The sequence below is a fragment of the Drosophila willistoni genome, assembly GCF_018902025.1.
Source record: "Drosophila willistoni isolate 14030-0811.24 chromosome 2R unlocalized genomic scaffold, UCI_dwil_1.1 Seg167, whole genome shotgun sequence".
In the NCBI taxonomy this organism is placed as follows: Eukaryota; Metazoa; Arthropoda; class Insecta; order Diptera; family Drosophilidae; genus Drosophila; species Drosophila willistoni.
The window spans coordinates 22,857,039-22,884,306 of record NW_025814050.1 but is presented as its reverse complement, the minus strand read 5'-3'; the positions used below and the strand labels follow the sequence as shown (position 1 = coordinate 22,884,306).

Below are 27,268 nucleotides of genomic sequence, written 5' to 3'. Positions count from 1 at the left end.
CTGTTTATCCCCTTGTCCACATCTCTTATGCCAGTCTACTCCCTCTCCCCCGCACTCCCTCATATATCCACACCCTTTTAGAGTATTCGTAGTATACGCAGCCATGTTGGCTAATCATATTATATTTTTCCATTGAAATTTCACAATTGAATGCATTTGAGTTTAGTTTTTTTCTTTTCGAGTGTGTGTATGGGTGTGTCTGAAACATGTGTAGACCATTTCAATTTCAATTTGGGTTTTTTTTTTGTTGTTTTGGAACTGTAACAACTGTAGCAGAAAAGATTTTCATGAAAGGAAAATTTGGGCGCAGGATGTCAAGTCAAAATATGAACATTGCACAATTATTGTGTTTGTCAATAATCTAGACTTGTTATGAAGGGCCATTTTTATTTGTTTTTGTTTTATACCTATACACACACATATGGGATGTGACGATGATAGCCTGTCCTAGCAGACAATAAATAAAAGGCAACAAGATTTTTAAAATCTATTTTCACCAGAGCTTTCTTAATAAAACAGTTTACGCAACTAAAATATCTCAATCAGTCTTGTTCTTGTTGATTTTTGCTCTGTTTTTTAATGAATTTGACCACTTAATTGCTCAAATCATTTGCCTATGATCAGAGCACATAAATTTTAAAATTTCCAATTTCAGAATTATTTGGACGAATAAAACTGATTTGCATTTGAAGCATATTCAAAATGATAAAATGAATCTGAATCCCATTTTCTCTTTTTTTTGGTCACACCCTGCGTATACGTTATGATTGATTGAATCAATATTTCAAAGAATGAATGAGGTTTTGATAATACAAAAATAGTCTTATCCAAAATCATCCACTTTTTATCCTTAGATTTAAATTACTATGTCAGCCCGTTTCTCAAGATTCGCTCTTGTCAACTGTTCAGTTGTCCTTCGTCTGCTGTGGAGAATTAAATTTTTACCAGTAAGTTATTCACAATTCATTGCGATTTTGTTATTAAACTAAGATTATATTTTGAAAAAAGTAATTTCGTCTTTTAAAGTCTCTGGAATCTTCAATACATTTACGTCTAATTGTTGATGGATTTATTCTCCAGATTAATATCAATAAAAGAATTTGGTATAATCATTTGTCCCCATAAATCAATTTGAACATCTTGATGTCATCAGAGGCATAAAGGGCCGCTCTCAGGGGCGGATTTTTTTGGTTTGATTCAATGAACCAAAATCCAAGATAAAAGTAAAACCACAAAAAAAAAAGAGAAAATGCAAACAAAAAATATTTCTTATCATCATGATTATGATGTCTTTATTCCGCTTGAGGCAACACATCGCATAACGGCGAACAGGAGAAATTCATATGGGGAATGCCTACACAGCAAAATTCGCTCGTATTCACACCTGCCCCGAATACCCCGTCTTGAGGGTCCAGCCCCGCTCAAGTGCCCATGCTGTGCATTCATCGCATTTGCCGCGCCACAGACAAACGATAGAATTTTATTGGTCGAATGATTTTCATTGCATTGAGTGGATTGCTCTTATGTACAGAATAGTATATATTGTGTATATATTTATGTGGGTTGATACTATTGATTTGTTATTTAATTTAATTGGCATGGATTTCTGATCGGCTTTGCAAGAATGAAGTGAAGTTAAGTGAAGTGAAGTGAAGCAGTGACCACAAAACACAGTGCAGAATGCATACAGAATGCAGCCAAAGTCAAAGCCCAAACCCAAAAAACCAAAGCCCAAAGCCAAAGTGAAGCAAATGGTCAAAAAATCGAATCAAAAAGTAATCCACAAAACCGGTAACACAAATATGCGGCACATATGTGTGATGCCATTTGTGTTTCTCCTTTGAAGAGGAGGCAGGATACTGACCTACTGAACGAATAACCGCCAACTGCCAATGTATGGCTGTGGCCCATGTTCCACAAGGGGCTGAATCTGCAAGCGAGAGAGAGCGAGAGTAAAAGAGAGCTGCTAGTGTATGCAGCATCCACAAAATAAGCCGAAGTTATGCTCGGCATGAACCGTTTGCCGGCCTTCGGCTCGTCAGGATAAACAACTCAGACTTTGGTCTTCGTGTTGGTGATGCTGTTGCGCTTTCTTTTCCGTTGAGGTTCTAGCCTGGTCTTACTGCTACAGTTCAGTTCTTTCGTGTCTGTCTATGCGTGCGGTTCTCGTTCGGTTCTCGTATAACAGTTAACTCAATTCGCTCATAGACATGTATTTTGTCGAAATTGTGACGAAATTTCCATGAGATTTTCCAATTAACACAAAGAATGCCCCAAAAGCCCTAAAAAGTAGGCAACCAAAAATTACATATGCAAATAGTTTTGTCACTGTGTCCTATATCTACACTACACTCTACGTGAGTGTGTGAGTGTTTGTGTGTGCGTGTGTGGGGGTGTGCCCACCAAATTGATAGAAAAAAGCATAAAAAAAAGAACGGGGAAAAAACCTGTGTGACATTCGTTCCGTAATTTTGTGAGTGTGTGTCCGTGTGTGCTCGCTTATCTGGCGATAATTTAATGTGACTCTGACCTAACTCAAGCCCGTATTAGGTGAGTCGAAAATGCAAATTTCTACTTAGACTTTTTGTTTCGTTTTCAATTTACTTCTGGTTCGTTAGTTTAAATGGTGACACTCTGATTTGTGGTGGCCAGAGCCTCGAGCTCTTAAGCCACCTATCAATGACTGAAAAACAAAAAGAATAACTTAACGACTTTATTTGGCTAAAAGCATTTGCCAGCAGCTGTCCTCGTCAATGCTAAAATACAAATGTTGTTTGGCCTTGACAGATTTTAATCTGTCTGTGAAATGAATTTAATTTTGAGACATATGCATGTCGGCATATAAACAATATTTAAGCCGATTTAAAGTTTCAAGAAATATACACATTCTCTCTTGATGGCTTTTAAATAATTAATTCCATATTTGCAACAAAAATTCACTTGTTTTCTTTAAATGAAATCAAATATAAGCCCGAGAATAGAGAAGAAAAATTAAACCTTCATTACGTATTAATTGAATTTTTAGAAGCTCAATAAAGAAATAAAGAATTCTAAATTTGGGCACGTGTTTCTCGTCCCTCCCCAAAAGATCCTTTTTGCTCCATTTCCCTAAACTTTTGTGGTTTTAGATTTTATATAGGCATTTATAATGAATCAAAGCGTAGTTTTAGGCTAATTAAGATATTAGAATGTTAAATTCTGTGGTTAATTAGAAGCTTTTGATTATTTTTAGAATTTATTACAGCAAATTTATGTTGCAAACTCGAATCTAAGAGCAAAGCATAGAAAATTTCGAAAACAATTTTGATTCATTTTGCTTAAACTATAATGAATTTTAATATTGGAATAGTGAAGTGATAAATGGAAAAATTGTATGCAGCATTCTTTTGCAAACATTTGTTATAAATAATGCTTAGGTCCAAATATATTTTATAGAAAAAATAAGAAGAAAACATATGTTGTTGATTGTCTATGCATACTTTAAGGGGTAACTTTGTTATTAACTTTACTTAAATAGAGCGGCATTTGGTCTGCTATGGTTACTATTTTATTTAAATCACCAACAGGGAGAATCCTGTTTATATACTTTAGGAAATAAAATTAATTTATTCAGTAATTAAGTGACCGTCTCATGTATATGGCAAGCCTGCTGGCAAAAAGATGTTTATGAACATTTTGTGAGAAGAATAAATTATATATTAATAAACTTAAATTGTCACAGCAATCATTAGTCATTTTAATTACAAAAGTAAGCTCCAGTCCATTAATTTAACACTACGGTGCGTTCCATTATGTTTCATTATGGTTTTCAAGTCTAGAATTTTCCAAATGTTTTCCTTTGTTTCACTTATAGTTTTTATGAACAGCTAGGGAATAACTACTAAGACGTGCTCTACCTCTTTCTATTCTCTTCTGTGCTTTCACAATCAGCCATTAATCCACAACTAATTAGAATTGTGTGCTTTTTCAATTATCAAATACACCCATTTACTGTAACAACGAGAGCAGCAGCAGAAGTTACCCCTACTAAAATTACTTGCAAGTATAAGTAATTAAATACCACAACACCCACACACACACACACAAGGAAAGAATAAGTGGGGAAAAGAGAGAAAGTCGAGAAAACAAAACTACTTATAAGCCAGAGAGAATTTGAATTTTTAATTAAAACCAACAGCAACATGCAAGTGACTTTTGTAATGTTATAGATGGAAAGAGAGAGAGAGAGTACCAGAAGTGCCAAGTAATGAGCATGGGAAAGGGAAAAGGGCAAAAGCTCACCAATTAATTTACTAAACAAATGTGAAGGGTTTGAGGTACCATTCATTGTTTTTAAACTTGACCTACACTCGAAAAAGAGGAAACCGCAAACAGAAAAGTCAAAGAACTTTTGCCTTTTCTTTGCCTTTTTGCAAAGAAAAGCATAACACCTGCATTTTTACTGCCTGTGTATGTGGGTGTGTGTGTGTGTGTGTGTAGGTGTGTGATCTTGCTTGTTCTTTGCATTAGCATAATTAAAACCCAACAAACAGACTGACAGTAAACAGTAAAAGAGACCCAACTGGGCTGTGTTGTAGACGGAGTGGGGTGGAATAGGCCAAAGTCAACACATAGCGCTAGGCAACTTGACCCATGTGCCACCACAAAGTATGCAACAAATTCTATTAGACACACATGTGCTCGAACTCGAACGCGTCTATGTGTGTGTGTGTGTGTGTGTGTTTGCATGAGTGTGTTTGTAATATCCTTGAACTTTATTGTTTGCACATCAGCGGTTTACCATTTAGCCCGCTCTCTTCTGGCTTTCAGTGCGTGCGGCGGCGGCTGCTGCTGCGTTTTCAGATCCTCCTTCAGGCCTCCTTCTTTTACGTTTTTTGTGCCCTATTTCCATTCCTTTGCCATTTCTCTTTATGCCTCCACTCACTCGCTTTCTGTGTGTGTGTGTTTGTAGCTGTTTGTGTTTGTATGCGTGTCGTTTTTTTTATTGCATGCTGTCAGGCGCAGCAACATATCGGTTTACCATTGAAAAATATATGTGAGCATTTTTCAGACAGTTTTCACAAAAATTCTACTGTATGTTGTTATATTTCTTTCCTTTTTTTTACAATATTTTTTACTGGCCTGATTGAGGCTTGAAGAGTGTATGTGTATTTGTAAATAATATAAGCAAACAAATATGATATATGTATATACATATGTATATGTATGTATATTGTGTACTTATATATCACCTTGGGCCCTCTTTTAGCACAAATCTTTATTAAGCTCTAATTGACTAAACCAAGTTTGTATTCATTCATTTGTATAAATATTTTGAAACATTTTATCTCTCCAATTGAATTAACAATGTGAAATGTAAAATTTACGTAAATAATTCTTTAAATTGCTACAAATATGAAAAAAAGTCTTTGCATATTTGTTATTTTTTCTGTTTCATTTAAACAATGTCGACTTTGACAGCTCAAAAATTATTTACATAGTTTGTTTTTCAATGTAATTTTTATTAATTATTGTGCTGATGGGTTTAAACTATGTATTGGGCTTATGCAATTATGCAATTATAAAATATTATGCACTTTCATTTACTATCTTTTGTTACATAAGAAGTTCAAAGATATTTCAATGAAGGAGTAATGGGTAAAAGGTAACATAACCTCGTCTTATAATTAATTGGATTTCTAATGGGGGAATGGATGGTGCAAATTTCTTTGGAAATAAAAGACAAATTAAAAGAAACGACAAATTTGTTTGTTTAGCTTCGGGTTAAAATTTAGGAATGTAGGAATCTAGGATGGGGGGGGGGGTATCCTTAGTAACAGTTGAAATCATTTCATTTTTGCCATAGCAACGAACATCATGTGTGAAAAGGATAATATTTCTGCTGCTGAAAAGAGAGTTTTATTTGTATTAAACAGTCAGCATTAAATCTGCCCAAATGGCTTAAATGTAGAAGTAAGTCAAAATAATCGATTTGGCTTATGTACGTAAATAAATATCAGCTTAATAAATAAATTGTTTTTTATCATAAGTCTTATTTAAATTAAAGTTCTAAAATCCAGCCCAAAAACATAGAATTGTTTTTTTTTATTGGTCAATCAAATTCAAATGTCTTCAGAATTAAAAAAAAAAAAGATATGCCAGTTTTAGGTGAATAATCCAATAAATTTTCTAACAACCTATTGGCTAGAAGTAGAACTACTAGAACTAGATACCAGTCAATTTATAAATTTTTGCATTCACTAGATTCTTTTACTAATTTTGAAGCTTTTTGTTATAATGTTATACAAATTAAAATCTTTAATTCCCGTTTTTTCTTACCCCGCCTAATTATAGACTGACTAATGACATTCCAAAGTTTTTAAATTATCACCAATTATGCCACTTTAATCCACAAGCTTTTGCTCTTATATTTGGTAGATATCAATATCAAAACAGTCAAGAACATTTGCTTGAATATAATTCACACATGTAGACATATATACACATATACATATAACTGGATCTGATGCAATTCAATTGTGATTTAATTCAATGTTGATATTCGGTATTGATTTGATTGCACTCAATCGAGTTGCATTGAATTGAGATGAATACAAGCTAAATGCAGCTCAAAATGAAATTCAATTGCCATGTAGCTTGATATACAAAATGATTTGTATTCCATGCATTTGAATGGTAAATCAATTTCTTGTATATTTATGGCAATGTAATAACTTTAACTTGACATTGCTCTTTGACACACTCACACTCGCATTCATCATGGCCATGAAACAAATAACATGTTGGATTAGGGTATTTTTAGCAAACTTTTTAGAGAATGGGGTAAGGCTTAACCCAGTTTACTTTCAACTTGGTTGCAGCAGGCAAACAACTTTTTAAATTGTCTATCGATGTATTTCCTTTTTTGTATTTATCTATTTATTTAAGGCAAAGAGCAATGGCTTTCCATCGATTTGTTTGTTTACCAAACACATTTTGCTGTGGTCCAACTTTCAGTGGGTTTTGGTGGCTACTAAAGCCAAATATTTACTAAACGAAAAAGTTGAAATTGTAACTGCTTTTTTTTCTGGGTTTCTATTTCTGTTTACAGATCACCGGACCCGCAGCAGTTGCTATTAAAACTCACTTAAAAAGCGTACAATGTAACTAAAAAATTACATGTGAAACAATGTGCGGGTGAAAGGGAAATATTAATTCGCACGAAATTTACATTCATACGTAAATACCCTTGCACACACACACATGTGTAGATGAAAAGTATATGAGCAATTTAAAGCAAACAAAAAGAAACAAAAACCCAAAAAGAAAAGTAAAATTGTGAGAACAATTTGTACATACACATTTTGAGAAAGTCCAAAAAACAAAGCAACGGCAGCAGCAGCAGCTGCTGTTTAAGCAAACACAAAGTTCCGGGCTTTGTGAGTGTATTCATTCGTTTTGTTTGTGTGTGTGTGCGCGCATGTGTGTGACTTTTTCCAGTGTCCGGGTACTTCATAATTTCAGCCGGTTGTATTTAAATTTCGCCAACGGTGAAACAGAAACAGAGCAAAAGCACGAGATTGTGTTTTTTTGGTAGCGGAAAAGCAAACGGAAAGCTGTCCACGGCGCGTATACGTAACAGCAATTTCATATAGAGCGAGAGAGAGAGAGAGGAAGATAGGGAGAGAGACCAAACCAACGGCCAACATACATCGCGTATGCTTAACGTAAGTAGCAAGAACAACTTTTTATGGCTGGTTTATTTATACACGAAATTTATGGAGTTTTCTACCCGAATGGGTTGCCAGGTTGGCCAGCATTCAACATGAAGCATCAGCATCAAGAGTTCCTCTACCAGCAATAGCTATGGAGGAGCAGGACAAACTGAGTTCTGGGAACTTGGAAATAAATGAATGAGACTTTTGTGGTTAGAAGAAAAGAAAAACAATAACAAAAAACATATCATCCCTTTTGTTTGTTTATACCATTGCTTAAATTGGAAAATAAATTAACAATACCAAAGTAAGCATTACTTAAAACAAATACTAATACTAGACAAGTCAAAAGCTACTTGATTAGTAAGTCTTAATTTATACTGTTTATTTTTAGTAGTTTTGTCCAAAACAAGTAAAATATCTTTTTTTTAATCTTCTTACACAAATTTTTAACAAGTTTAAATGGAAAACTAATGCTTAATTCAAAGAGGTTTTTAAAAAGTTAATTGAAATTTATGGAAATAACATCGCCTGATATTGATTGTAATAATTGAGGAACATTTAAATTGGGAAATTAAAATCTCTGTTCTTATCTTAGGAAGAGAATACTGCAGAAAAACATATGTAATGTCAAATATTGTTAAAATCGAAACCGACTGAAATCTATATTCATCAAAATAATAATTGTTGGTAATCTACAAGTTCATGATACATTTACTGTGACTTTTAGTTTGAAAAAGTTTTGCGAATTCTATAGGAAAAAACAGAAACAATTCTGAAACCTAGGCATATTTTAATTGAAAAACATTTGTGGATAATGTTACGGATGTCATTTCGGCTATTTTTAGGTCAGAAAATCTTTTTATTTATGTTATCCTGCAAAGAATAGGTGAAAACTTTATAGAAATATATACTCAAAGTATTGTTATTGAAAATAAATAAAAACAGAACGCATCGCCATAAAATGTTATTGTTAGATTTTCTTTTTGGGGAACTTGCTAGATTCTTTATGGGACTTTGCTTAATGTCTTTTAACCTTTTCTAAATGGCTAAAGAATCATTTTCATACACTATTACCCAGACATTTTGTTCCCTCGCAGTTTGTCGCCCAACTGTCATCAATTACAATTTAGCACCCGCTCAATAATATGAACAAACAGACATTTGGGCAAAAAGCAATCACCGAGAAGGCCATAAAGGGCCAAGATAAAAAGGACCAAACAATAGACAACTTTAAATATAGTTTTGTGTCTATGAGAATGAAATTAATTATTAACTTGAGACGGGGAGGACCCGCAGACAAAAAATTAAAGTCAAACGAAATTCTGGCCAAATGGCCAAGTGGCGAAAGTTTTGCCAATTCTTGTATTTGAATTTTTCTTTTGCCTCTTTTGGTTGGCTATGTCGTTTTCTTTTTTTTTTGTTGGTTCGTTTGAAATGTTTTACGTTTTTATTTGTCATTCATTGCTGCAAAGTTTTGTCGTTTTGTACTTTTAGTTGTTGTTGTTGCTGTTGTTATACTCAATGCGGGCTTTTGCCTTAGAAACGACGTTATCTGTCAGCCTTTTGTCTTTTGTTTTGGCCCAACTCGGCATACAGTTAGTTTGCTAACAAAAATGTAAGAAACATGAGCCGAAAGATGGGTGGCAAAATAGGACAAAAACAAAAAGGAAACAAAAAAGCAAACGAAACAGAAGCAGCAGCAAAATAAAATAAAATGAAATCAACTTTAAGCAAAATGAGGCAATAAAGATTTATCTCAAAAGGACGCAGCAGCAGCCGAAGCCGAAGCCAAGCCCAAAGCCAAAGCCAATGCAGCAGATTTGTCAAGGATTTGCGGCTGGCAATTTATGTTAGCCATTGGCTTTGCCTTTACTTTTTCCGTCTAAAAGACAAACATTGTGCAACACACACACACACACATCCAATTATATATTTTGCAGTTTATACATTGATTGTGGCCCAAAAATTTACAAAGCAATTGTAATCTATGATGCCACCAGAAACATGCATAAATTTTAATTAAATCGAAATTTACCAAAAACCAAATACACAACAAACTCATAAGCTCTAGATTTACTTTACATTGCGAAAATTGAAATTTATTTTTACAAAATTTCTGTACGAGTATTTATCAATTGTCATGGTAAATGGGTTTTTTCCCTTTATATTTTTTCACACAATTATGCCTCATTCTGATTTAGGACCTTGACCTGCTTAGTGGGTTGCCAGATAAATATACAAAAACAAAATTCACTTTTACCTTTATCTTAGCCAAAGCAGTTGGGTTTTAATTTGCATTTTAATTCAATTCAACCTTTCATCGCATCATCACACATAACTTTGTGCCATCAAATGTCGGCACATGTCGGTACATACATATATGGAATATTTTTGATATCTATGGCAACCGAAGCCGAGTAGTAACTAGATATGCAAAGCCATTGAAAATGTATTTGCCTAATTAAAATCAGATGAGCCAGTATGTTTTTCAGAAGTGTGTAGAGTGAGGGCTTATATTTCACTCGACTCAGGCAAATGCTGAATCATATATGATATCAAAGGAATTAACTACGACTTTCAACTTGAGACAGTTTATACAAAATTCATTTATTAAAGTTAAAAGTAATTTAACAACGTTTTGCTAGGAGATAGATAGTCGGTATTAGAGACCTGCACGAGTACATTCGAAACGCAAAACGAAATCCCTCTACACTTTCGGAACTCGTTTTCACACTTACTCGTATTTGTAAATCGACTATATCAAGCATCTCAAACGAACGAATGAGTTTAAACGAGCAGGGCATACCGAAAAATCTGGTACAGCAAATCCGAGCATATCGAGAAGCAAATACCGAAAATCAAATGTCTTGCTCGTTCTCGGTATACCGAATTGTGAAGCAAGTACCTGACAGCAGACTCAATGTATATAATATGATACATCTGAAAATAAATTCATTTTATAAAAATATTTACAGTATTTAATAAAAATAAAAACATGATTTTATTATAAATTTAACAATGATATCTTAACAATAACTATTAACACATTTTCAAACATTTTTTGTGAAGATATGAATAATCTGAGACTATTTCTTCATTCTCATCCATGACCAGACCAAATGTATTCCAGACTTCACTCCGTCCTCTCTTTTTCTTAAATTTATATTCTCCTGTCAGCAGTTTGGTCTTAATCGATCCAAAATGCTCGATTACTCCTGAACTTTCCGAAATTCCATGCTAATTTAAAAAGATATGTATATGTATGGTGTACTTATACATTTGGATATGTACATACATAGATGAATATTAAACTCATTTTAAAAGTACTCTTAATATGTACATATATACATACATACAATCTTTTACAAATTGATACTAAAAAAGGACAGCACAGTTAGTTAGTTTTACACATAAATATCAACAATCATAAACTTAATTTAAGCATACTTACATTATTTCAATTATTTTGCAGATTTTCTTTGCTGTTCATTTTTGTACGCACAAAAAAAAGATACACACTTTGCAACTACTCCAGTGAGATTAAAACAGAACCGAAATTAAATTGGCATTCGAAAATTATTGACATTTCATACTCACGAGTACTTGGAAGTACCAAGTAACTTGAAAGAAGTACCGTATTCATTTGATTCGTTTGTAGTCTTTCTTATTTGTTTCGGCTTGCTTTGATTTTGTTTTTGTTTGTTCGGCTTGATACATTCAGGAACTACGAAACACAAAACTTCGAGACTTTTCATCTCGTTTCATTCGTTCCGAAGCAATATTATCAAACCAAATATAGGAAAATTTGTAAGTATTTGAAAGACTGAGGCAAATGAGTGTATTCGTGCAGGACTCTAGTCAGTATACCATTTTTTGAATACTCCAACGAAGGTTTCTTGGGTTAGGGTTTTTCGAAGATGCCAGTACAAAGCTCTAGAGACTCAGCTGAGTTTTAGTTAAAGTGTTTCCTGTTCTTTTTTTTGTACAGCAAGAAAAGTAAATCTGTATCTTTGCTCTTAACTTGTTCAGTTTTGGTTTTACCAATGTTGCACACTTTGCAATTGTTCACTTTTTTATATTACGCACTTAATTTCATTTGAAGTGGTTTGGTTTTGACCATTTTTGGCATTTTGCTATTTTCGGTGTTGAAGATGAGTTGTTGCAGTCAAAAAGTTTTGGGGGCAAGACAAAAGTTAAGCAAAAGTATGCACAACAAATATGACAGGACTGGCAAAAGCTGTTGGAAAAGCATTGGGCTCTTCACTGGCTATGACAGGGCACTTGGCTCAAAACTTGTAAACTCTAAAACTCCAGTTACAGCGCCAATTGCTAGTTGCCAGTTTTGAGAGAGAGAAGTTGACAAAGTTTTCTCAGGTTCTACAAGTTTTCTGCTCTAAGATTGTCGTTGCAACCAACAATAACAACAACAACAACAACAATTGCAACTTCAATTTCAGTGACTTCCATTGTCATTTGGGATTGTCTGTGTGTGTGTGTGTGCGCATACAGTCAAATCAAAAGACTTAACAAAGACGTGCTAAAAGATGCTCCAAAAAGTATGCCACTAGAAACGCGAATTCATCTCAATGCGCCTCCTGGCAGCCCTCTCATGATTGTATTTCCTTTGGTCTTTGTGGGAAATATTTCATCTCTTTTCCCCGCCCCAATTGACAGAGGGAGAGGAAGTGTCGAACTGGAGGGGATTTTGTGAACTCAAATGTAAACAAGCTTTTTGTTTCTTCCTTCTTTTTGCGCGTTTGCTTGTCTTGTATGTTTGTATCCGGCTTAGCGATAGTCTTATACACATGTATGCATAGAATTTCTCGTTCTTTTAAGTACGGTATCACACAGCACACGCCAGAACAAATATCTTGGTCAGTAAATCAAATTTTTCGCTAAAGACTCCTAAAAGTAGACAATAAATTATGGCACAAATAAAAAAGCGAAAGCAAATGCTGTCCACAATGTGATAATGTCTTAGCTGTCAATCGATCAGCAAGTAAGCAAAACAAAACATAAATAACCATAAAGTACAAGGACTAGCGTCTCCTTTCATTACATGAGTTCGATAAGAAATCAAAATCTTCTAAGCTCTTTAATGAAATTGCATAAAAATCTTTTAAACCAAAAAGTACACAAGAAAGAAAAGAGTTTTCGATCTCTACTCCTTATGCCCTTAAGAAAAGTAAATGGATATTAATCGAAGACAGTTTCATTTATATTAAATACATTAAAATTAACTATTCATATGAAAGCAATATAATTCTAAAAGTCGCTGTTAAACAAAAGATAAAAACGTGACCATGAAAAGAAGAGAAACATAAAAAAGGTCCAGCCAAATGAGGCACAGACATTTGTCTGTATCGATGGTATATACTGCTTGGAGCATGAAGGAAATAAATATAGCATACTTTGCGGAGTTTGTCATCTGCAAGTGGCGCCATAAATCAGTAAACACAAGAGAAGACCAAACTCTGGGCCACAAACAAAAATTCAGCTGGAAAAGAGAAGACCACAAAACCAAGACCAAACCCCGGAATTGGAAAAATTTTTAGTTTTAATATGGCCAGTCGCCTTGAATAGGCGCCTCAAAGTAGACAAAAGGAAGAAGGAAACGCGCTTCGAATTATTGATGCCTCATCGCTGATTGCTTTGCGTTTACTCCATTTGACACAAAAAGGCCGTACCAAATGTTGCGAGGAGTTTGCCAATGATGTCTTCTGGACCCCCCCAAAAAAAAGTATGCACCACACTCTCGGGCATATAAAAAATAAGTGAAGTTATTTGGTATGTCTGGCATGTACTTGACTTTAGCTGACGCACAAAAGAACACCCCAAAGCCAACCCCCCCGGGCGCCAGCTTATGCCGCCCCCATCAGGCCTCAATGTGCGTGTTGCTATTACAGTTTTGCCTTATATTTTTCTGGAAACTGCCGGAAAAAATCAGCGCACACATTGTCAGCATATCAATAGGTAGGACTCATTCCCAGCATTAGCATTGTTTTTTCTTTTTGTTTCCCTGCTTCTTTTGGGAAAAAGAAAGTATGGCAAAACAATAAACGTTACAACAATTGCGGTTGAGGTTCGGAGTCTCTAATCGTCATGAGACGGCGAAAATGTTTGACAGCTTGTCCTAAGTATTCCACACAGAGCAAGTAGGCGTAGGGCATTCTTTAAATTTTAGCTATGCTTTAGTTTTGCCCTCGTAATTGTACAATTCTTTGTTTTTTTTTTCTTATCTTTTATGGCACTGATTTACTTTTAATGCACATTTCGCTATTGTCATTGAAAATCTAACAATATAGGTTGCCAGATAAACAAAAACATAAACTTTAGGAAAAAGAAAAGATCCGTATTTATTTTTGTCAAGGCTTCAAATGGCTAATGACAAGTTAGGAAAATTGTATTTTTTTTTTAATAGAACTCAAGGTTTTCTAAAAATGTAAATATCATTTTCCTGTTTATACAGTTTCTTACAGAAAAGTTTACTTTGATTTTTAGTTTCAAAGAGGGTAATAACAGAAATTTTATTATATTTTCCACAGTTTCTTAAGTAATTTCTTAAATCAAAAGCATTTTTTATATTTATCCCCTTTTTGTTTATAAATTTTTATTTTGCCACTGACAACCTCAAAGAATTTATCAGCATTTTCCATGCTTTTAGATACAGTTGTTAAATCTCTTGGATTAAACAAAATGCCAACTCTTTTTTTGTGCTTTATGACTGTTTGTTGTTGCCTCTTGTCCTCTGTTAATGGCCACGTCAAAATTCGCTGGAAGCTGGCCATTAATTTGCTTTATAGCCTCGCCAATGCTTTGCATAAGCCGCCTCAGAGCATTTGTCCTTGAATAGCTTAATGAACTTTGCGACTTGAGGCCGAAGGTGAAAAGGGTGTAAGGCACAGAGTAAAGAAAGTCAATGTGAAAATTCTACTATGAACTATGTGAAACCCACAAAGAGGTGGTTAGATTTGGTAAAGACTTTTAAATGCCCTACACGCAGTTGGAAGGATATACTAAGACTCTCGACTGATCACCATTATCAGAAAATTTGAAATATCTGAGTTTATCTTCTTTACTCAATGGTTGCAGAGTATCAACATGACCAAAGAGTGATGCATAATTCTAAATACCAAGAGAGAAGAATGAAAAAAAAAAACAGTAAAGCATCAGCAACAAAATGTTCCCCAGTTGATGCTTCTGATTTTGTCTTTCGAGTAGGAGGCAACGCCTCTTTATTCGTATTATGTTTATATTTATGCCTATAATGATTATTAATATTCATACCAAACACACAAACGTTCGGGGGAGAACGACTATCGAGTGAGCGGAACAAACGGAAAACAAACATTTAAATGATTTTTATGCCTGTGCACAAAACTGGGCTCTGTATACGAATTTTTGAACCTCCTCTTCCCAAACATTAAAGTTTAATGTTTTGTGCACGAGAGTTTTGCATAAAAAAAGAACGACACAAACACACTCACACACAAAATGCTAACGCACACACACACACATATGAGTATTATCGGGGCGTAATAAAAAAACATTTTATTTATTTGTCCTGCTCTCGGACGACCAGAGCCAAAACCAAAGGTAAACAATTTAATATGTGCTTTGCATTTTTTATGTCGCCTTTTTTCTTTTTTTGTTACTTATATATGTATATATTATTAGTTTTACGGCCTTTGGGCGATAATTCAATTAGCTTCGTCAGATAAGTCCAATTTATGGGCTGTGTCATGGGTTTTCAGGTTCATCTGGGGTAGGTGAGCCACTGCTCACTCTACTTTGGCTGTGGGACACAGAAATTCAGTTAATGAAAGGGAAAATGTATAGTCTTTATAGCCCTAAGTAAATATTTGTTTTAAATTATACAAGTTTAGTTTAGTTTTAGCTTACCTATAATAAATAAAAAAGCTTTCCGTTCTCTGATTCAATAATGAATAAAAAATTTGACTATAGGAATATACTCCTTAATCCGAATTTTGAGTTGCTTGACAATAGGAACAGCATTAGAAAAAAGGGCCGAATTCATTTCCTAACAATGTCCCTTCTTAGAACGATACTTTTGACCCATTTCTTAACTTTAACGTGAAATTCGGGTGATTAGTTCGACATGATAGAGCCCTCTGTTCATTTCGTTCTTCTCTGAGTAGTCGATATGTTGTGAATCCCAGGAAATGTTGGCCATCAATCTCTAGTCAACCCCTGAAAAGGTCTCCGCATTCTGGAGAGTATTTATCTTATGAGGCTTCCAATTTTCTTAATACTCAAAACTTTCACTTGTAAGTTTTTCAATTCTCAAATATCTGCATTCCTAACTAAAACCATATCAAACTGAAAAATAAATGTGCGATATATTTATAAATTCAGGCCAAACAATGCAGCATGGTCATCATTATTTCCCTGGCATCCTTATTAACGTCAAGGATACGTCACATTGGCAGTTGCCAAGGCATTTTGCTTGTGCTTTAAGTGAATTCCTTTTCGTAAAGAAGATGTTAAAGCCCTTTAAGCTTTGAACAAGTTACGAATTCCATTGAAGACCCTTAACAATTCGCAATGTTTTGCAGCATATAGTAAATATTATTTTTATTTTTAGCAAACCCCCAAGCCAAATTCATTGGCAATACAAATCTATTTGCTCCGGTCTCTTACCCTATATATGTAGATGTTATTATGCCATGTGACCATCTGAAATCCTTTTAGGCAATCCACGGAAGCCCTTTTCACGTCCATTGGTTATTTAGTTTGTAGTGTTCCAGTTCAGAGATGCCCTTTTTGCGTAATATTTATAATTTATGGAGGTTCGTTGGCATCACCAGCAGCAGCAGCAGGAGCAGCACCAACAACAATTTTGTTGTTTGCCAACGGGTTTGGGTCGCTTGAACTGCTGTTTATAATTTTGCAAAAGGTATTTTTTTGCTCATCGGGTTTCTTCTCTGTTTTTTTTCTCTTTAGCTGCTGTTCTTTTTGGTCTTCCGGCCATCTCCATTCTACGCACAAAGCGGTAGGTTTATTAAGTAAATTGTTTCCTTTACTTTTCGGATTTCCTTTGAAATGTCTGCGGGTTGTGTGCGTTGTGCGAGTTTGCTCGCATTTGAAGTGACTTTTGGCCGTCCATAACAATGAATAACCATTGCTTTGAGAGAGAAAAGAGAATGAAAAAATCGTTCTCTATACCGGAAGTTAGCACGAAAGGACACGCTGCCTCACTTGGTTAAGAGTGCGAGGGAAGGCCGACCGAAAGATTCATTAAAGCAATTTTTAGTGGCAGAAATTTATGTGTCAATGAATTTGGCCGGGATACGCCTTTGACATCAATTCTCGCTATCCACTGGAAATTGAATTTGCCAGACAGTCATTTAGTCGTCGAGTCAGTCAGTCAGTCAGCCAGTCAGTCACCCAGTCAGTCTGGGCCGCAGTTGTCGTCGCCATTTAGCTCGTAATTTTTATGACCCGTTAGGCCTCATTTGGTCACGCAGGCAGTCCGCCCATGGGTTGCCATGTTTATTGTTGCCATTTCTGTTGTTGCCATATTTCTTATTTATTTGCGCCTCTTTCATATATATTTATTCGTATATGGCATGCAGCTCAAGGTCATCATTTCAGGCTTCCTGCAAAAAAAGGGGCGCTCTCCACTGGACATTGTAGGATGAAGATGGGAAACGATGGAGCATGGGTTGACCGTATTTCTTTTGCCTGCTGTTGCTTTATGACTGCTGCAGCACCATCAGTCGACACGATTTTATAGACAACTTTTCGATTTATGTGTAGAAGTGTGCGGAGCATCATTTGCAGCATTACTTATGGCATTTCATAGCATGCTTTTAGGTGCTTAACTGATAAATAAATTAACTTAATGTCTGCATCTTGTCGCAATTATAAAAAATATATTCTATATACATAGATCCCCTTCAACTTTCGAAGCCAAATATATAAATCATAAAAATACAAGTTCTAGAATTCACGTATTGTTTACTATTTATGCAATATTGTGTCGCAAATCATAAAATTATTACACAATATTATAAAAATGTATAAATCAAATGAAAACTGCTTTCAGAATTCCAACTCATGTTTGGATTCTCATAAGGTGTCACCTTTTTATTAGATGAACCGACAGTCTTTAATATTTGTTCGATAAATATATATAAGTGAGTTGAGTGGGCTTACTCAACTAAGTTTATTTATTAATTTAATTTAAAGTAGTTTGGAAAAGTTACAAATATTCAAGTCTTAATCTGCTACTTCGGTTCGCTTGCTTTTTCTCTCACTCCTGTCTGCTGTACCCTGCAACTTCAACCTCTTGTGTCTCTCTCTCGTGTTCTTCTCTTCTGCTGTCTGCTGTACTTTCTGTTGCTCTGCTGCTAAGCTCTGCTGTTAAAGATCATCTGTCCGCTTGCTGCTAAACTCTGCTGTTAAAGATCATCTGTCCGCTTGCTGCTGTTAAGCCTCTGTAACTCTCCATCGTACCTCACATATACATATATAAAATAATTTGAGGTTCGGTTGCTTATATAGAACTTCAAGATGGAAATTGTAATACGTTTTATACTATATGCATATCAGAAGTGGAAGTGATAATCGTATTCATTTGCATTTTCCACTTCAGGTTATTATCTAATCAAAGCTTAAGCTAGACCAGGTTTCGTCTGGGGCAATGAACGCTTGCCATTTCACAATTTATTTAAATATATGTTTAACTCGATTGCTCTACTAACACTAAGTAAAACACAATTTTGACAAACAAAACAAAAAATGGGAAAAGAAAATGGCAAGCATTTCCACTTCTACTGCGCATCATGCGACTTTTATGCTTTCTCTCCTCCACATCTTTGCCTTTTCTTTTCTAATTTGAATTTTTTTCGGTAAGCAAAAAACTGTTGTTTGTTGCCTCTTGTTGGGATTCAGAGTGGGGGGATTGAAAAAATGGAAATAAGAGCAAAACGTTGCCTACTTTTTGGGTTTGCGCCTATGCCTGGGCTATTGTTTGCAAATTATTTGTATTCATGTTTCTTTTTTCCTCGCATTTTTGCTTGCTCTGTGCTAGTTGTGTGGCTGGCTCCTGTTTTACGGATGGTTCTACTCAGCTGCCCCAGCCACTTCCGTTTTGCCAGGCGCATAATCTACGTCATTTCCGCTTTAAATTATTTACATAGACAAAACAGGGTAGACCCACATTAGTTAGCCTCGGTCTGAGCCTGACTGGGCATTGCGCGCTCATCGCTCTTGACGCTCTCCTTCAATTGTTCCTTAAATTGTTATTATTGTTATGAGGCGGAGCCGAGCGCAAAGCGTTGAGAATCGAGATGTATGTGGAATGGGTGGAAGGGGGGGAATGGGACGTTGGCTTATAGCTTATATTTGTGATTTCGTTGTTCGTGAAATGAAATGTTCAAGTGGCTCAACGATTTACATTGCGCTTTTCTTCTCTGCCTACCATTTTATGCCCTGAATTTTTGGTTGGTTTTTATTTCTGGACCGTTTCCTTTGCGGTTGCCATTGCAATTTTTGAATTCGCGTTTTACCCTTCTCTCCCTTCATCTCCGCTATCTCTTTCTTTGACTGTCTCTGTTTCCTTTTCACTTGCTCTGTATTTTTTGGCACTTGCTATTTCTGTTTTCCGGTGCTTTTCGTCGTAATTTAATTATACGCTTGCATGGGCGAACGGAATTGATACGCTGACCTACCCTTGCCTCTGGTACTGGATCATCACTAATATCATTCCTGAGCGAAATAAAGGAATCTTTTGGCCGCTTAAATATATGCATATTTGCACTTTTGCATTTTGATAAACAAATTTTTGGCAAAAATATCCAATCACGAGGAATATTTCCATTATTTTTTTGTTGAGTTTATTTTTTGTTTGCTTGAAAAGTGTTTTAATTCAATTTTTTCTTTTTATTATTCATGTTATTTATGGTTTATCATGGTTTTTGTGTTGGGTTAGAAATCCATTGTTTTTACCATAAAGTGGTAATATTTTTTCCAATAAAATGTACATAAATTGATTGAAAAAATAGAATTTTATAATCAAAATTCTAGGATTAACATAAAGTCGACCAATAACCAAGGCTTTATAAAAGTAAGACATTGAAAACTATTTAATAAGAAATGATTTCTAATCACAAACAAAGCAATAGGATCTGACCAGAGTGAGTAATTGAAGCAAGATCCAAAACCATTACACGATTCATCTGATTCAATTCAAAAGAACAACAAAAAAATATATTGTTCAATTTTGTGCTTTATTTTGTTTTAGTAAAACCAACGTTGATATATTATAGATTTATATTATTTATTTTGAATTAAACAATAAAATGTATATTGAAAACTAATTGATTACATTTATTGCATAATCAATATTATAATCAAATTTAAATGGATGAACATATTTTTCTGCGAATTAATCTGCATAATTATTTGCACAATTGCCATCTAATTGGCTCAAAATGAAAAAAACCAATAAAAAAGACGAAAAAAAGTTAGCCATGCATTGAAATCTACTCTTTCCATTTGCCAGATTCCCCAATTAAACACTTTATAAACTTAATACCAATTTTTAGCCAGTTTCGGCTTAATTAATCGGCAAAGCATTTGAGTGACAACGCAAATGCCTCATTCCTTTTGAAAATAAATAAGTGAAATGTATTAAAAATAAATAAAAAAACAAAAAACAAAAACATTAAAGGCTTATTAATTGCGCGATACTACAATTTTAAATAAATTATTTTTGTGATTAAGTTAAAATTTATGTTCACACGCTCAAAAGCCGCATAATCGTGCAATAATTTTAATAAACATAAATGCACCTATGGCAAATGAGAAGATAAACCGAAAAAAGACTCTAGGAATAAATAAAAAACAACAAAAATCAGTTGTATACGATAGTCAAGTATATATTAATTTTCACATGTCAGCTGTTAGTAAATTAAAACTGATGCTTGTTTATTTATGAATGCAAAAATATACACACTCACACACAATAATAATAATAATATATGCATTTGTTTTCATTCGAGTTAATGTTGAGCATCCTTTTTATGTTGAATTCATTACGTTTCATTCAAAAACAATTCAACCCAACAAAATGGCAATTTGTGACAGGCCAGCGAGTTTGAGCTACCACTTCGTTTCCATTTCCCCAAAGCCCGCCCTTAAGTCCTTTTGCCTGGGCTAAATGCCAATTTGAAAGACATAAAGTACGTTTAAGGCATTTAAAAATCAAGCAGAGCACCATCAATTTAGTGCTTTAACTGAAGTTAAACCACATCGAATTTGCTATACTCTTAAATTGACTAATGATTTCAAAACCTCAAGTCTAAAAACAATTTGAATAAGTTTCAAACAACAAAAAGTGAATAACAAACTAATTCAAATTTTTAAAGGTTTCTTTTATAATCAAAATATTTTAAACATTTCCATTTTGATCTTTTCTTGCTGCTATTTATATACCTTTTTAATAGGGTATCGAATAGAGAATAATTTGTCATGCCATGCGCATATAAGTATGCTATAGAAAAACGAAAGTGAAATGATTTATGCATAGAGCAAAGGATTCACAGTCCTTGCACACGCACATCTTGAAATGGGCACAAACAAAGAGGCAAATAAAAATGAATAACAAAAAAATTAAGTGCAAAAGAAACGGAAATTGGCAAATTTCACAAAAAAGAAATCAATTTTCATTAGGAAGGCTGTTAGGTCTTCGATTTTTGTTTTCTTTCTTTTTGTTTATGCCTTCGATATTGTCCACTGAGCATAGTCATTATAAATATATATATTCACATGTAAATACAATTTTTTATATATTGTATATATACTTATATTCTAGCACGTGTGTGTGATAAAATTTACGTTCGCTGTTGGCGTCCAGGGAGTCGTTAAAATGCAGTTTAGAGAGCAAAAAAAAACCAAAACCAAAAATAAAATAAACAATGAAAAAAAAAAAAATGCCACCAAAAGACAAAGTGTTTGATAACGAGCATTCTGCGCATCCAGGTTTCTTTTTTTTATACCATACACCCATAGGGTGAAATGGTATATTAAAGTCGCCAAAATGTATGTAACAGGCAGAAGGAAGCACCTCCGACCCCACAAAGTATATATATTCTTGATCAGGATCAACAACCGAGTCGATCTAGCCATGTCCGTCTGTCCGTCCGTCCGTCCGTCCGTCCGTCCGTCCGTCCGTCCGTCCGTCCGTATGAACACCTAGATCTCGGAGACTATAAGAGCTAGAGCCACCAAATTTGGTATGCAGTCTCGTGTAGTATGTACGCTTATCGAGTTTGTTTCAAATTTTTGCCACGCCCCCTTCCGCCCCCGGAATTTACAAAAAACCGATTTTCTTAAAAAGTATAACAGATAGAAACATCAAATTTGGTTTGTATACTCGTTTAGTTAGCGCGCAAAAAATAATTGTTCCATCTTTTTGCCACCCCCCCTTCCGCCCCCGCAATTTACAAAAAACAGATTTTCTTAAAAACTATGACAGCTACCGACATTAAATTTGGTATGTAAGCTAGCCTAACAGACGCGCAGACATTGACTATTTAATCATTTTGTCACGCCCATTTCCGCCCCCGCAAATTAAACAAAACTGATTTTCTTGAAAACTAACAAAGCTAAAGTCACCAAATTTAGTATGTATACTGGCTTAGTATGCGCGCAGAATATATATATTTTAATATGTTGCCACGCCCACTTCCGCCTCCATAATTTAGAAAAAACCGATTGGCTCTTGCAATTTTTTGACCATCGCAATCAAATTCGGCAGACTAATTAATCTTATCTATTTCTACCAAACTACCAAATTTTATTGAAATCGGACTAGAAACATGCAAAATATGCGTATGAACGTATTTTGCTACGCGATGCATAAGGGCAGAATTGGCCGTTGGCTATTGGCGGCGCTAGAGTGCTTGTGTGTTTGTAGAGTGAGCGAGATAGCATATGGTATGAGGGCATGTTAAAGCAATTTAATAGACATACATTTGGTTTTCGAAATTTTAAATATTTGTTTCACCTGGTGTATGGTATACCCAAGTCGGCGAGACGACTTACTTACTTCATTTTTTTTATTTTTTGTGAAACGTTATTTTTAAGCCACACACGTTCTCGTCCAGTTTATGTGCTAATAAAATTCATACCTTTTGTCGTATAAAAAAATCAACTTGCTGGCCAAACGACAATAGCAACAAGCCGATGGATGGACAGGTGTCCAAGTCTATCTCTGGTCAGCGCACATTGTTGCAGGATATGATATAATTTATGCGCAGAAATTTCCATATCAGAATTGAAATTTACTTAATTCAGTTAGAGAACCTTTAGTATGTTAATTTTGTGTAACCTTCTGGCAAAAGATGGAGATTTTATACAAAACTCCCAACTTTAGTTTTGAAAGAGATTAGCAAAACCATTAGAAAGAGTTACTCTTAAGGCAAAATGTAGTTTTTAATCGTTTTCAAACTGAAACTATTCATAGGAAAAATGTAAATTTTACCCATTTTACTACCAAATATAGCTATAAATCGAATGTATTTTCAAAAATATTTCAAAGCTTATCCCTCATTATCACAATAAAATGGATTCACATTGCTAGAAAAAAGGGATTTTCAACATGGTTGTTTCCCGAAAACCTAAGCTAATCTTGTACTCTTTAGGTACAACCTAAAGTTAGCTAGTTTCCGAGCATTTATATTTCTGGGACTTGACCCAGTTTTGTGGGTGCCCTGACCAATGTGCAAGGTTTGAGAGTATTTATTTTTTTTGTTGTATTTATTTATATTCAAGTTTTTATATTGTGCATATTTATTTTTATTTTTGCATTCAGGCAGCTGTTTTCGGCTTAGCGCAAGGATTTTCTTATGGCTTTTGTTTGGCCTGACTGCTATTTTCTTTACGCTTTTTTTTTACGTTTTGGCCTAGTTAAGCTCCGTTTATGAGTGTGTGGCTTTATTTTGATGAGTTGATTTGCCTGCGGCATGGAAAGTGTATGTTTTGTTTTTTATATTTCGGATTTCTATTATGCATAAGCGTAATTAAATTTGTGTAAAATGCAATTTTGCTCTTTTAGTTTAGCCAAACTGACGAGGGCGTAATCAAGCGAAATATTGCATAAAATATTCAAATTCTATTAAAAACGGGGCACACATAAACATAAATGGTGGAATTTCTACCGCAATTAGAGTATAAATCGTTTTGTGGCCCAAAAATTTTCAGTTCCCCCGATTGTGACGTCAACAGAAGTTGGGTTTTTCATGGTTGTGTGTGTGTGTGAGTATGTGAGCTTGTGTGAGGGCATTAAAGCATGAAATTAATGCACAAGACATAGAAAATACCCCCAAGGACATATAAGACATACCACACTTATACACAAGAACACAACAGACACATTATTTTGGATGAAGCACCGAGGCAAGGAACCACAGCCGCCTAATAAAAATTGTGGCAAGTAAATTTTTATTTGTCTCCTGAAATTCACCATATACTCGTAAGCAAATTTCATGCTATTTGTGTTGGAGAATTTAATTTGTGTCACACATGGCGTATGCGTAATTTAATTAGAAAGTTAAACAAAAAGACAACAACAAAAGTTTCATGAGATGTAAAGACAAAGAAAGGGAGAAAAGAGAATCATTTTAAAGCAAACATTTAGTTGATAATTTGTTGGCAAAGGCTGCTGCTTTGTTCTGTTTTAACCATTACAAAAATCCTGCGATTAAGGCAAAAAGGTTGACAGGCGTCTACGAAATCAAAATGTCCAAAAAGAGCATTCGTTTGATAGATTAGTAAGTATATTCTTCAACTTAGCAACTTGGCCTGTTTTATACTTGAAAATAAACAAAATTTAATCAAAATATAAGATGTTTGCCTTCGACTTTAATTTAGAGCAGAAAGTCAAATCAAAATTCAGATTTTTTCGTACTCAAGCAAAATGTTTTTTGTTTGCTACATTTTCTGGTCTCTTTTGTAATTTCTACTTGTTATTAGAATAAATATTTTAAGAAATAGAATAAAGTAAATTTGTATTGTAAATATAAATATGTTAAATTGAATCTAGAATTAAATTTTTCTATAAAAAGCATTTATGTATTTATTTTTTTTCGATTTTGGTCATTTTTCACTTCTTGAATTTTAATAAAATTTAAACACATTTGACATATTTCTATTACATTAAAATTTGCTTATTTGATATCAATCTCAATCTTGATCAAATTTAGTGCAAAAATAAATATTAGAAATTCTCATCATTCTATTTGCTAACGCATTCCATTTGGCCCCTATACAATCAGCCTAACCAATTTGTCAATCAAACAAAATATTTGACATCTTTTTCTACTTTTCTATTTTGTTCCTACTTTTTTTTTGTTGGGATGATTTTTGGCATTTTGATAAGCAAAGTGGGTGGTGATACTCCTGCTGCTGCTGTGACAAATTGTTGAAAAATGTTTTATAATAACCCAAATAAAATAAACTGTTGGGTGGCTTTCTGTGGGCGGTTGTTGACCATTCTACTTTCGACTGCATGTTTTGTGCCACTTGATTGGTTTTTCTCATTTTCTACATTTATAAAAAATGGTTTTTAGTTTGCCAGTCGACGAGGTAGGTATTTAAATAAAATATTCTCAAATACTTTTTATTAAAAATGTTTCTTTATTACAAAACCGACCGCTCACTGGGCTTACTCTCTCCTCTGTGCCGCCATCACGATCCAATTTGACGTGATGTGGTTTTTGTGGTTGGTTTTTGTAGAATATGTAGAACATTGTATGCTATATCCTTGAGTCTTGGTAAGTCTTGACAATTTTAGTTTTTTGTTAGTTTATTTTTTGGGTTTTTTGTTTCTATCACTTTACAGAGTCCTTAAAGTTTGGCTAGTACTTTTTGGGTTATTTTCTGCTGCACATAATTGCCCTTCAACCCATTTTTTTTTACTGGAATTTGACCAACCATCTCTCTTCTAACCAATTGTAGGAATTTTTTATTTTTCATTTTTTTGTACAACTTTTCTAGCCACTTAATGCCCGTTAGCAGAAAATTTAGGTTTCAGCATTGCAACATGACGTATACTTGATGCACTCGATGGCAGGCAAAACTTTCAATAGAGTTTCGATATGTAAATAGTCGAAGGGCGATTGATATCGTTTTTCCTTTTTTTGTGTTGGTTTCTTTTTCTTTGCGGTTATGCAAATCTCTTTTCATTTATTTCGAAACATTTTGGTTAAATTAAGATAAAGTTGAAATGTTGAAATAAACGATACACCATGAATTCGGTTCGTCTCCATTTCTGCTTTAAATTTATTTCTACAAAGGAACAAAAAAACTCTTGGCCTGCAAGCTGTACTCTGAATGAAAAGAGTCTAAAGTGTTAGGGATTAAGTGTGGCTAAATTCTTGACTAGTGGTTAAATATATGCAAAACCAGTTTTTGTCATGGCCAACAATTGCAAAAGGCGTCATCGGCATTAAGTCCACTTCATAACTGTCTGATGGAAGCTTAAAAAAAGGGAAAAATGGTGAAAAAAAATATATACAATACTGGTGGCAAGCAAATAAACAAAGAAAAGTGTGCAGGATAAAAAAAAAAGAAAGAAAAGAAAGAATGCAACTGTAAAAATTCCATCTCATACACACATACACACACACAGAATCTGACATTTGCATAATACTCACTCACTCTATGAATGGCTGGCATTGTGTGAGGTGATATTGGCTATACATGTTGGTTTGTGTGTGTGTGAATGTGGTGTGCGTGTGTTTGTGTGTGCTTGTGTTGACATTAAGTTGCCAGGCAACAACAATTGTGTCTGGCTCAGTCTTAAGCGAAATTCGCAGGACCCAGTAGCAAGTGCTTGGCCTATTATTACGCTCATAATTCATTTCAACCATTTTCGATTGCAATAAATCACTCATACGCCACATGGTCCATATGAGAATGGGAAAGACAGAATTAGTTACCTGTTAAATGCTTTCGCACTCACTCACTCACTTGGTCAGTGGAGTAAATTGATGCCCTGTGTATATATGTATATGTTTGTCTGTTTTTTTATCTTTATAAATATTTAAGCGGAGCTTATTTGTATGCCCTGTAGCTGAAGGTGTATTTTACTTTATTTTTCTTCTTTCGTCTTCTTTTTTTCATTGTTGTGTTGTTTGTAGTTTCACACGAATAAGTAATAGCAGATATACACAGATACATTACATGTCAGCTTTATTTGCTGAATTCTGATTCCTGTGTCATTGCCAGAACTCGAGACCGAGTCCGAGCCCCAGCCCCAGGCTCAACTCTGAGCTCTATGTATATTTTATAGTGCTCGAATGTATTTGTGTTACTATATAATCAAAGTGCGAGTCCGGATTGCTGCACTTTGTTATTGTAAAATATTTAATAACTCGAAATGCGAACACCGTTTCGCTTGACCCGGGGAAATTTCACATCAATATACATATTGAAATTTAAAAACAATTTCGAATTTCATGTTAATGCTTTCGAACAGAAAAGCAAACAATACAATTCACTTTCTATTTGTTGCTTATCGATTAGTTACTTGTTCTTAATAT

At 34.4% G+C, this 27,268-nt stretch overlaps 1 protein-coding gene across 1 annotated transcript in view; it reads left to right on the top strand.

Moving 5' to 3' along the window:
• Nucleotides 1–2,346: 2,346 nt before the first annotated feature.
• Nucleotides 2,347–27,268, top strand: part of LOC6651862 — a 167,669-nt gene continuing 142,747 nt past the window's right edge. Inside the window, exon 1 of the mRNA XM_023180904.2 lies at nt 2,347–2,550. The gene's annotated coding sequence lies outside the window, so the exon portion shown is untranslated. The remainder of the gene's footprint in view (nt 2,551–27,268) is intronic.